Source organism: Rattus norvegicus, chromosome 19, assembly GCF_021556685.1.
Source record: "Rattus norvegicus strain SHRSP/BbbUtx chromosome 19, alternate assembly SHRSP_T2T, whole genome shotgun sequence".
In the NCBI taxonomy this organism is placed as follows: domain Eukaryota; kingdom Metazoa; phylum Chordata; class Mammalia; order Rodentia; family Muridae; genus Rattus; species Rattus norvegicus.
Genome location: NC_141552.1, coordinates 43194961 through 43207936, shown reverse-complemented (window position 1 = coordinate 43207936; position 12976 = coordinate 43194961). Strand labels below are relative to the sequence as shown.

The window sequence follows — 12976 nt, the reverse complement described above, 5'->3', positions numbered from 1 at the left end:
TCTAGGCTAAAGCAGCCATGTGCACTCCCAACCATCCTTCTTTTCTGACTTGTTGATGCTGAATTCACATCAGGCCCTCTTGGTTCCTGGAATGTGGGAGGATGTCCTGGATGTCACTGTTGAGTGAAGGTTTAAGAACCTTTATGTGTTTCCATGACAACAGAATGTCCCATTAAGGCTTCACCATCAGCCTGGACAACAGAAAGTGAAGACTCATTGCTGAAGACAAATCTATAGCTGACCACCTTCCGTGGGTGTGCCATCAACATCACAAACTTCACTTGGAGGCTGTCAGCTTTTGAGTTTTATGTTTTCTGCAGTAAAAATAGCAATACAGCTATACTCTATATTCAAGTTAGTGAGATTGTAAGAAGGGGACAGGAAATTGCTTGAAAGAAATTCTAGTGAATTAAAGTCCAGATTCCTATAAGTCAAGCCATCTTGTCAACTTGATAGGGTTGAGAAAGACCTAGAAGATTAATAGAGCATACCTCTGGTTGTATCAGGGAAAGCATGAGGGGAAATCCACCTTTAATTCAGGAAGTCTCATCTGTGTCTGGGGACCGTGTTGGAAGAAGAGGAAGCAGGAGAAATCCTTTGAGCAGCAGACACATTTTTTGTGCTTCTTTGCTACCATGAGATGCTTCCTTGGTGCTCTGCTAGGATGGGTGGAGTTAAAAAATAGTTCCTAAGGTTATTTTTTAACCAAGTATTCATCACAGTGATGAAAACTAGTATGATGAGAAATGTGTCTGCGCCAATGAATATAGTGATGTTGATATTATAATTAATATTTATACCTAGGTGATTTTAAAACAATATGAAAACAGGTGTTAATAGAATTTCTCTTAAGAAGGTGTTATTAGAAAAACACACCGATTACTGAAAAAAGATACTGAGAGATTGTTAATGTAGGCAACACTACTCTAATGAGTAATGGACCATCTATTTTTTGTTTGTTTGTTTGTTTCTTTTTTTCGGAGCTGGGGACTGAACCCAGGGCCTTGCGCTTCCTAGGCAAGCGCTCTGCCACTGAGCTAAATCCCCAACACTGTAATGGACCATCTTAATAAACACAGGTAGGTCTCTGGCCCCACATTGACGGACCATCTTAACAAGCCATTTTATTAAAAGGTCAAAATAAGTTCATTCTTGATTTCTGTAGAACATGATTTTGACTAGGTCTTGACCCATCTTCCTGAATTTGACATGTTCCATAACCTATACTCTGGCCTCCACTGTGATAAGATTTTCTGCCAAATAATTTAAAAGCGTTCAGCCAAGTTCCTGCTAACTAAAGATTTTTTTCTGGAAATCTCCCAATTCTTGAAAGCCCCTTAGTCTTGCAGTTTGGGGGTATATAACCCCATTATCTCTTATGCTTGCTGCAATTTTTCCCAAGCCACCACTTTCAGAAGATAGTGCTGTCGGGCAGAAAATAAAGTTTGCTGAATTCAAACTAAAAGAACTTGAGTCTTTACTCTCAATTGGTTGGATTGACAACTGGGGGCTCCAGTGAGTTTAAGATGCCAGCCCAAATTCTGAATCTGGACTTTCACTCTGGGACTCTCGGACCAGAATACTGCCTCAGGAGCTGGTGCACACCTTGAAGATGTTCCAAGGCCCCAAGGCACGCTTTCAGGTTGGTGGATTGTTGGAACAAAGTTCTGCACCAAGAAGAAACCAACACACCTGTCTGGAGAGACCTCCATCAGTTAAGTCATAGGAGGCTTCTAAGACATCTGGTACTGTTTCTGATGGAATCCTGTCTCAGGGATGGGGAGGAGAGAGATGTTCCTGACAAGGTACATGAACTCTTGACCAGGATACTAGCAAGATGTTTTGGGTGCCTGGTTCTTAAAGTCCAATGTCAGTGAAGCCTGATGAAGACAAGCAAGGCAAACCAATGCCAGAGTGATGGCCACTGTCTGTCGGGTTATACTTATACTCTCTCCAAATATCACGTGTCCTCTCAAACGTCTGCTCCAGCAAAACATCACGTGCCCTTTTCACCAGATAGCTTCTAGAAAAACATCACATGACACAACTGAGTCTCCAATGAAGTCAGCGATCCCGCTTCACACTACTACAGATTAAATCATGTAATTAACCCTCACACACTGATAGTGAGAGACTTCAATACCCTACTCTCACCAATGGGCAGGTCATGAAGACAAAAACTAAATGTTGGAGCTAACTGATATTATAAGACAAACGGACCTAGTAGATAATACAGAACATTCCACCCTAAATACAAAGGAGTATACCTCCTTCTTGGCACCTTATAGAACTTTCTTCCAAAGTGACCACATACTCTGACATTATACAAGAAAATTGAACTCTATATCATATCAGACTGATTAAAGCTGGATATCAACAACAGAAAGCTTATAAACTCATGGACATGTAATAAGTATTGAATAAAAAGTAGTTCAAGGCAGAAATAACTAAAAAGGTTAAAGGCTTTCTAGAATTTAGTAAAAATAAGCACCCAATACATTCAAACTTGTGGGACAATGAAAGTGGTGCTAAAGGAAAGTTCATAGCACTGCGTGTTTATATTAAAAAAGAGAAAGAGATGCCATGCTAACAACAATATACCTGAAAGCTCTAGAACAAAAAGAACTACAGCCAAGAGGAATAGATGGCAAGAAATAACTAAACTGAAATCAATAAAATGGAAACAGAGAAAAATACAAAGAATCAATAAAACAAAGAATTGATTCTTTGAAAAACTCAGCAAGATAGACAAACCCTTATTTAAACTAACTAAAGGCAGAGAGAATATCCAAATTAATAAAATCAGAAAAGGGGGATATAACAACAGATGGCAAAGAAAGTCACAGAATCACAAAGAAATTCTCAAAAGGACAAATACAAAGCAATTCTACTAAATTTAGGAACAAGACAAGGCTGTCCACTCTTTCCATATTTAATCCATGCACTATTTGAAGTTTTAGCTAGAGCATTAAGACTAAAGTTGATCAACGATACAAATTGAAAAGGAAGAAGTCAAAGTATCATTATTTTCAGATGATATATAATACTATACATAACTGATCCTAAAAAGCCCATCATGACATTTTCAGGCAAATGAATGGAACTAGAAGAAATCATTCTGTGTGGTAACCCAGACCAAGAAAGACATATGATATATACTCTTATAAGCCAATATTAGTTGTTAAATAAGTGATAAGCAAGCTACAATCTCAGAGAGATTAGGTAAAGAGGAGGATTCAAAGGAGGATGTATGATCTCCCTGGGAAGGGGAAATAGAACAGATTTTGTAGGTGGACTGAGGTGGGTGAGGATGGGAACAGAAGGTATTAGGTGTGGGAGGGAGGAATGGAGGGAAAGTATGGAAAGAGAAAACTGGAACTGATGGAGCATTTCATGGGTGATCTGGAAATCTAGTTCAATGGAAGCTTCCTGGAATCTCTGAGGGTAACCCTAGCAAGGACCCTGAACAATGGGGGATATAGAGCCTGAATTGTTCATCCTCTATTACTAGGTAAGGCTTCAAGAGGGACACCAACTCATCCACAATCCACCTACAATCTGTTCGTTCTGCAAGATGTGTTGTGGGAGTGGCCAACCAATGACTGGTCTAATTTGAGCTCATGCCTGGATGACCAGAAAGAGGAGTCTAGATAGCCTGAGACCTAGGCTAGTGTTAAACACAACTGGAAAAGTCAATGAAATGATTCCTAATGGTGTTTAGTCCCTGGCACCTGATGAGAGGGGATACAGAGACCAACAGCCAAACATTAGGCAGAGAGAGAGAGAGAGAGAGAGAGAGAGAGAGAGACAGAGACAGAGACAGAGACAGAGACAGAGACACAGAGAGACACACACAGAGAGACAGAGAGAGAGACAGAGAGACAGAGAGAGAAGAGAGAGAGGAAAAGAGAGAGAGAGAGAGAGAGAGAGAGAGAGAGAGAGAGAGAGAGAAGCGCTCAGGTTGAAGGTCTTTATTGAGTCCCTTTCTTCAGAACTTAGAGAACCAATGGAAGATAGGGAGGAGGAATTTTGGGAACCAGAGTGTTTAAAGACACCAGGAGAGAACAGCCTGCAGAATCAACTAAGCAGGGATCATGGAGGCTCACAGAGACTGAAGAGTCAATCACAGAGACTCGGTGATAGGACCTCTGCATATATGTTATGGTTGTTGGCTTGGTGTTTCGAGTGCACTCCTAACAGTGGGAGAAGGGGTGTCTCTGACTTTTTTATGTGCTCCTGAGGTTCCTTTCTTCTTACTGGGTTGCTGTACCCAGACTTGTTGTGAAGGTTTGCACTTGGTCTTATTGTATCTTGTCGTGCTGTGTTTGGTTGAGGTCCCTGGGAGGCCTCCTCTTTACTGGGCAGGGGTGATGGAGGGGGTGGATCTGAGGGACAATGGAGCAGGGAGATCTGGAAGGAGCAGAGGGAGGGGAAGCTGCTGTCTGGATGTATTTTATGAGAAAAAAATAAAATTAAAAAAAGAAAACAACTAATACAGTGTTTTACTTAGGGTTACTATTGCTGTGAAGAGATGTTGTGACCATGGCAACTCTTATAAAGGAAAGTCTTTATTTGGGGTTGGCTTGCAGTTCAGAGGTTCCCCCCCCCCCCCCGCCATGTCATCATGGCCAGAAGCATGGAGGCTTCCTCAAATCCCTCTGCCATAGCCATTCATCCATAACTCTTCAACTGAGTCTCAGGCAGATTGTTTTGGGACAGTGGCAGGAAGTAGCCATGTCCTTCACCAAAATAGCACCATAGTAGTCTCTAGGTCACACATTAATATTCCTCTCCTCTGAAGCCTCTTGAGCCAGACTTTCAAATCTGATGGCTTTGCCTTTGTGAGTTGGCACTTTTCTCTCGCCAGTTTTACTTTATTTTGTCTTGTCTAGGCGTTTTGACTGTGATGTGTCGGAGAATTTTTCTCGTTACGTCTACTTGGGGTCCCAGTGTTTGGATGCTCATTTCCTCCCCTGTGTTTGGAAGTTTTCTTTATCAGTTTGTGAAATTGGCTTTCCATCCCTCTAGCTTCTATCTCAGTTCCTTCTTCTATCTCAGTCTCATGCTTGTTTTTCCTTCTTTGTGCCTGAGTACATTTCTTCAACTTTGTATTCAATCCCTGACATTCTTTTCTTAAATGTTTAGTCTATCTATAATGCTTTATTTGATTAGTTGATGGTATTTTTATTTGATTTTTGTTTATATTTTTATTGATTGTTTTTTGAGACATGGTTCCTCTACACAGTCCTGGCCATCTTGGAACTCACTACCAGGCTGACCTTGAACTGACAGAGATCCTCCTGCCTCTGCCTCCTGAGTGCTGGGATCAAAGGAGTGTGCCACCACGCCTGAGAATTGACATTTTTATTGCTAACATTTCTGGGTTTTGTTAGATCTAGACCTTGTTCCTCAATTGTTTTCCCTTCATGTTACTCCCCCCTGCTTCCACACCACTGACTTTCTTACACTTCGAACTGACCTACCTGCTTAATTCATCAATTATTTGTTCCTTCGAATTATCAATGTTTTTCTAAGTAGGCCTTTGGATTGTTTTGGTAGGCATTTCTGTTGTATAGGCTGTAGTATAGGCTTTGCAGTGTACTTGAATTCAGTAATGGAGGCGCTGTGATCTTTTACAGGAATTCTGTTGCCTCGAGTTTCCACATTGATGATGCTTCTGCGTGCCATTTCACTCATGTCTGCACTTTGATACCTTCCCTATACCTTGTTCTTGGGCCTGAGCCCTCCTCACCATTCAGAAAGAACAATGCAATCCCAGCATAACATCCATAAAGGAAGGGAAAGAGGAGGGAGGGAAACAGGAGGAAATGAAGGCTAAATGAAACAAAGGGGAAGGAAGGAGATTGTTATAAAGATGGAGAGAAAAGAACGAGAGATTAAAGGAAACTGGTTTCGTGATCCAGAAAACAGCGTAAATGAACTTCAACAAATGAAAGAGGGCTGAAAATAAAAACATAAGGTCTCTTTTAAAAACTAATGTAAAATTAAAATAGCTCTAAAATGAGGGGAGTGGAATGCAAAAAGCTAAGAGCGACTTCAGTGGCTTCTTTCTGAGTTCTAAAGTTAGAATCTGCTGGGTGACAGGAATGTTGGTTACAATGGAGACTGTCACCTTCCTATCAGTAAGGCTGGTACTGAGTCTGGTGCAGGGAGGTGTCTTAGCTCTATTGTCCCTCTAAGAGCATCCCTTCCTTGAACACAAGGACTCTCTGCTGGCCCTGCTTAGCTTTGCGGTCTGTAGGCCTGGCAGGATCACCTGCTCTCCTGAGACCCCAAGGACTTGATACTTAACCACCGGTGACCACTGTGCTATACTGCTTAATACTAAGCATTGTTTATGAAGATAATACAACAATTTGAGGAAACAGATATTGCCTTTTATCTCTGCCTTACAGATGTGAATTTTCTCATCTAACTAAAACAGAACATGTCCTAGGTTACGTGACCAAAGAAATGCTAGGGTTGAATCCAGGTATAGCCAACATCAAGGCTTTTGTGATAAGTGCCTATTTCTCACCAGCTCCCTGAACTCTCTGAAAGCTTCCCTTAGAGGCTGCAGGAGTGCTTTCCCTCTCCTGCTTTTTCCCTAAATTGCCCACGTTAAATGTTGAGCACCTCCAGAGAATCGATTTGAGAAGAAGTTTTAGACCATCATCTTGAGGAGTAGTCAGTAGGTAGAAAGAGGAAGTTCTATTGTCAATCTGGAGATCAGGAAAAAGCGCACACATCCACAAGTGTGTCTTTCTCTTTAAATGGGTGTCTCTGGGTATTAGCTTCATGATACTATAGAGGCTGGTGATGAAGTTTTTTGAAAGTTTCAGACTTATCCCTCATTCCGTCTTGTGTTTCTGTAGCTGCCTTACCCCTTCTGAAACTACTTCCAAAAGTGACACTGAGGGGCCCACTCAGACATTATTGTCTCGTATTTGTCGGAAATAAAACCTTCTGGCCAGAAGCAAATACATTCATGGAAATGCTATGTTTTCAGTAAACAAACAAATACAGGCATTGACTCCCGTTTCCTGGGTCAAAGATTTGGGGTGTTTTGTGCATCATTTTTATAGGCGCAGGTCAAGACTGTCTGTGCCAATAGCTCATCTTAAGGAGATTGAAAACAATTTCTCTGAATGCTGACAGAGAATGTAAACTCACAAAGGCCCTTTATACTCAACCTCACCCCAAAAGCAACAGCCAGGGGTCAGAGGCTGCTGCAGCAATGACCCGTATTTCATAATGCATCCCATCTGTTCACAGATGTGTGAGTTTGCTCAGTGATTTTATTAGAAGCTTATTACATGTTCACAGAGCCCATCCCATCTATATTTGTCAGCATGTTTGCAATTTCTAAACTTTTAACCCCCTTAGCTATTCGATATGTGTAGCTAGGTGTAGAGGGATGTTCTGTGGAAGTCTGTGTAGCCATTTTCCTGATATAAACATCTGGTGGATATAATGGAGTTGAGAAAGAAGACATCACATATCTCTTGGTGGTGGTGGTGGTGGTGGTGGTGGTGGTGGTGGTGGTGGTGGTGGTGGTGGTGGTGGTGGTGGTGGTGGTGGTGGTGTCTGTCTGGATTTACTTGGTGCCTAAGGCTCAAGCCAAGAATTAGCCTTCTGTGGTTCATAGCATTAAATCTGCTCCAGTCTGTGCATAATTTGATCTGTGAAGAGAGAAGGCAGATGGAGAGTAACATTAGCAACACAGCTCAAGCAAAGCAAAAGCAGTTAACACATGTTCCACACGCATTGTGTCCAGTTGTAAGAATTCTTGGAGCATCGCTTTCATTTGCAACCAAATCCATTGCTTTGCTCAGAGAAATTGATCACAGAACTTTGTTATTCTGATGCAGGTATCCTTTCAGTCAGAGAGGTCATGGTCACTTATGGCTTGCTTAAGTCTGTGCTTCCCTCCACAAGAATGCTATGCCCAGCTTGCTCATGCCCCAGCTCTCGTCATAGTTCTTATCACGTGGCTGGCCTCCATAAAGATATACCAGTCAGATGATTGAAACCATATAGGTTTGTACTACGTGTGTTATCTCCAGCTGGTTGGTTGTTGTTGAATCAATTACAAGTCTACTATTAACTTCATTATACTTCACGGTAAAATTTTGACTTACCATAGCTGTCATTTCTCATGGGCAATTAAACTTCAGAGCTACAATAAGATCCCTAGGAAACCATTTTATATTAGACCTGTCTATTGTATCCATGTTGGACAATAGAGGCTCTCTTAGGCTGAGCTAATCATATGGGTAGTGAGAAAGGTCTTACACGGGTGCATGGTAGTTTTCATCTTTTGACCTAAAGGAAGGACTTTACACATTCTTCTCCCTGGTTTAAAGTGAGGACGATGTTGGTTATTGATAACTGTCTTTGGCAGAGTTCTGTGAATGGATGGGAGTTTTACTCCTTTCCCAGGCTCACAAGCAACTGCTCCATTCATACAGCTTTTGTGAAGATACTACCTTTCACGTTGTTTATCCCAGTACAAAATGTGCTTCACATAGACTGGGAGGTCAAGAGGTAATGTCCTGTCTTTTAGATTTTACCCATGTGCAGAATCCATTATGATGATAGCATATTATTCATTATTTCTTTTCTATTTAGAGAGAAAATAACAACAGCATGCACTTGGCCAATAGCTCACTGGAGGTCTGTTTCCGATGCCAGGCTAAGCTGTGCAGAATCCAATGAGAAACCGGACACGGTTTGCAAGCGCCATGGAGTTTCACGTTTCACTTGCAGTAGGTAGCCCTGGAAAGGAAAAGCCAATGACCACTTGTCCTAAGAGAGCATCCTGTGCTCAAGCTGAAAACAAGATACTGGTTGTGTGAGGAACGGGTGAGCAGAATGGATATATAATCTAGCAGAAGATTCTGTCCTGAGAAACCGGTTATTTTCACATATTCAGACAAGGATGAATGAGTGTTGTTTCCAAACCTCCATCTGGCTAAACTCACCAACCAGAAATGCATCCACCCACATCATCTGGAAAGAAATCCAATGTGTATGCTGCAGCCAGTGACCTCTGTCAGTGGATGTTTCTCACACTTATCTGCCCTCTATTTTCATGTTTATAAAATGTGTTCCCAAGCCCTTTAGGATAAAATCAACAATAGGAACCAGGACTCCAGCAAAGGGGTCCCAGGGGGAGGGGCCGTGCCCTTTGTTCAAGACGCTCTAATAGAGTGTGAAACTGACAGGGACATGGGAGCACCATTCAGCTGAAATTAAAGTCTTTGTCCCTTCATTAGTTAAACTTGAACTTCTCATTCTGAAGTTCTACAAGGCCACCTTCTCTCAAGCTCTGATTTAATCAAGGTGAACAGCAAAGCTCATTAAAATCTGTTCTCTTGCTTGCTCTCCTTTTAACCAAAGATTGCAAAAAAGTCTCACTTTAGTTTTGGTATAGTTGTCATTGTTAATTCTGGCTGAATATTTTAGGAAATGGCTCTAAATCTTGTGTGTCCATCATTTTTAATCATTAAAGATGTTTAATTTTCTTTTTAAATCTCTTTTCAAGTTCTAATGGAGATGCGATCTCATGTTATCCATTTCCTGATGTTCTCAGCTCACTGGGAAAGGAAAAAGGTCAACTTATGTAATGGACGAGCCTATGCTATTACATAAAATTAATTTTCTTCCAGTAAGGGGGCGGCTGAGACCAGGAGGAAGCTCTTCCCTGAACACCTTAGCTTTGATCTCCTTACTTTTGCACCACTTACATGTGCCCCGCGTTCTGGTTTGAGCACTCTTCTTGCTTTCTTTAGTGATGGTATTCACTGGGATCGGTGGTACAGGCAGACAGTTCTCCTGTTCCAGTGCCACCACCCCTGCCCTTAGTATAATTACAATAAGAGTCTATCTACAAGATGCAAGGAAACATTCTTTAATTCTGGTACAATGACTCTAACTATGAGGTTATAGTTTTCCTCTCTGCGAGTGGAAATATCTCTTCTTTAACTGTTTTACTTTCCCCTACTCCTTTTGTTGGCAACTTCAAAGTGTGCAATTTCAGGTCCTTTTCTATAATGTTTCCAAGTGAAGAATGGCCAAAAATGATGGACTGGCTGATTAGCTGAACAGGACAATTCTTTGACTATTATTTGAAGTTTTGTTATGTTCTTTTTATGGCATAGAACTCTTGTGACTTCACTCTTTGAAACTCTCCTCACGGCAGGAGGTGGCTGAATTTCCATAGTGCCCTAGGGTTGTAAATGAATTAGCCGTGTAACTGACTATTGCTGTCTTAACACTGTGATTGGGACAGATGTTTAGGGTGATGACACTGAATAGGGAGCATGAACCATGAACATGTTTTTGGGAGAAGTAGCATCAAATTCCCATTTTTCTCCCAACATAATATTTCTATTGAATATTTGGGAGTTTCATATAACCAATCCTGAAAACATACACTTTCCAGTCTTCCTAGGCCCACCCTTTTCCCTTGTGACCACTCCCAAAGAAAAGAAGAAAAGGAAAAATAAAAATAAAAAATACCAAGTCTGTTTTGTGCGGTCCATATACTTACTGGAGCATGGCCAGCATCTTAAAGAAAACTGAGTCCTTCCCCCACCCCCACTCCGTCCAGGGTCTGCCAACTGTGAAGATCTACACGTCATAATCCTTATCACAAATTTTAAGAATTTTCTTCAATGGTTTCCTGTCTAGACTTTTTTGGAGAGGGTAAGGAAGGGTGGGGAGACAGGTTGTCACAGAAGCCTTCTATGTCTCTAATTCTCAACCGCGAGTCTGCAGACTTCAATACCACTGCAAAAGAAGCTTCCTAACCTTTTATAGTCAGCAGCAGTGTGGATCATGGACTTCCACATGGTCTCTGACAGCAGTACAGGCCACAGACATCAGCATGCCTTCTGCTGCTATAACACCATTAACGACACTCAGTTGTAACACAGACCATAGGCATCAACATGGCCTTCAGTGGGAGCACAGATCCTGGATGTCCACATGGTCTCTGGTGTTAGGATAAACCATTGACTTAACACGGCCTCTAGCAGTAGCACAGGCATGTGCATCTATACGGACCAGGCATCAGCATTTCCTAGGGCAGCAGCGTAGACCACAGACACCAGTGTGTCCTTCGGCTGTCACATGGAGCTGGAGTCAGAGCCTGAGAATGTTCCAGGCTGACACCCTGCCCGTTCTGCTCAGCAGTGGTATGGTCTCCCACCTACCAGCCTTCTCCCACACCTGTCACCGCCATGGCCTCTCTGGTTTCTCCTCTCTCCTCTGCTCGAGCACTGCTCTGTTCCTCCACCTTTCCCAACTCTCCAGAGCGTGTTTATTCCATCTCGTGGGATTGAGAACGGCCGGGTGTCACACACATGTACACGGACATGTACACGGACACGTATCACAAACAGCTTTACTTGAAAGTACTCATTACGAGTCATTAGTATGGTTCGAAGTTTCTGGTTTCTGGAGCACTGTAAATCCTGAGAATCATCTCTTGGATATTCTGCTGTGGCAGGGAGAACTTATAGCTAGGCAGGATGAATGAGGGCAAGTTCCGTGTGAGCTCCAGGCCTCCACACATCTCCCTGTCTTTGGTGCTGAGCTCTGTGGGCAAGTGCTCTCCTTCCTGCCGCAGTGGCTCTATGCTTCAGGCCAACAGTCAGTAATGCCATGCTCTCCCGTACTGCTCACATACCCTCCCCATGTCTCTAGCTTGCCATTCTTTGCCGAATATACACGTGTGCCTGCTCACACAGCTCTGCTCTCCCATCTATCCTTCCAATTTCATGAAACCATTTTTTCAAAGCATCTTCCAACTAGACCTGCCTTTTGAAAGCTGCTCTGAAGATACTGCCGGTTGTGCAGACTCCCCGAAGCGAGGCAGCCCAGCCCTGGCTTGGTTCCGCTGCCACAGCTCCCCTATGGCGGCTGCAGTGCTCATGCTAAGGGGCAGGAGAGGGCACTGGTCTGGTGTGGTTTCTCATTGAGCATTGAAGGTCTACTGCTGTGGTCTGGTGTGAAATTCACAGAGCAGGGCTGGGAGAGGTGAGGGAGACTCATTCTTTGCCTCTAGCCTGTAGCAGGAGTCCTGAGCATTGCGAGCATCTTGACTCTACCTCAAAATTCGCATTTTAATAAAAGAAATTCATATATAAACTCATCTCAAACTCAAACAAACAGAGTAAAGCCAAAATCTTCAGAAAATGCTTATAAGATTCCTGTTATGCACAGACCAGGAAGAGTACTATAGAAATGAAAATACAAAAAGGTGTTAACGATATTATGATCTAAGCCATGGACGCCACAAAGCCACATGGTACGACGGATCTTACCCGGGGGGCTTATCCGGGTAGGGGTTATACAGAGGCTGCCTCTGGGCGAGGGTGGAGGGAAAAAGAGCGGGAGAGAAGGCACTGACTTTTAATACAGGAATATATAGAACATGAGCATGGGGAACATGGGGAGGATGTGTGACTCTTGTCGACAGCGGGAACGTGTCTTGGCAACGTGGCAGCAAGTGGTGGCATATCTTACTATTGATAGGTCCCTGGGTCAGGCGGTAGAGATGTTGCTAACAAGATCCAACTTTTTAAAATAAAAATTCTAGGATTTTATATAGCTTTTTAAAATCACTGGTAAGCGTGCAAAGATGTGTTGGTGGACAGGTCACAGAGGTACACAGACTGTTGGAGTCCAGAAGAGCGTCGGAGGCCTTGAAGGCAGAATTACAGAGCTCAGGTAAGAGCAGCTAAACCATTGGGTCAGCCCCCAGTTGTTTCTGCTCTCTCCAATCCCCCATTCGCTTATTTTTGGGGGATTGGGAGGGTAAGTGATGCTTTGTAGGTAAATTCCCCAGTCTTCTTTCTAGACAAGACCTCTGATTTTAGTAAAGAAATCTAGATGCTTACAAGGAGCGCGCAGGTACGTAAAATCCATGAAGACAATGAAGACAGAGTTGATAGAAAGTCATGGGGCT

The 12976-nt window shown here is 42.7% G+C and overlaps 1 long non-coding RNA gene across 1 annotated transcript in view; it reads right to left on the bottom strand.

Annotated features, from left to right (window-relative positions):
• The window catches only part of LOC102549584 (uncharacterized), a 31266-nt gene extending 31144 nt beyond the window's left edge, over nucleotides 1–122 (bottom strand). Inside the window, exon 1 of the long non-coding RNA XR_015644078.1 lies at nucleotides 50–122. This is a non-coding gene — a long non-coding RNA (uncharacterized LOC102549584). The remainder of the gene's footprint in view (nucleotides 1–49) is intronic.
• Nucleotides 123–12976: the final 12854 nt, after the last annotated feature.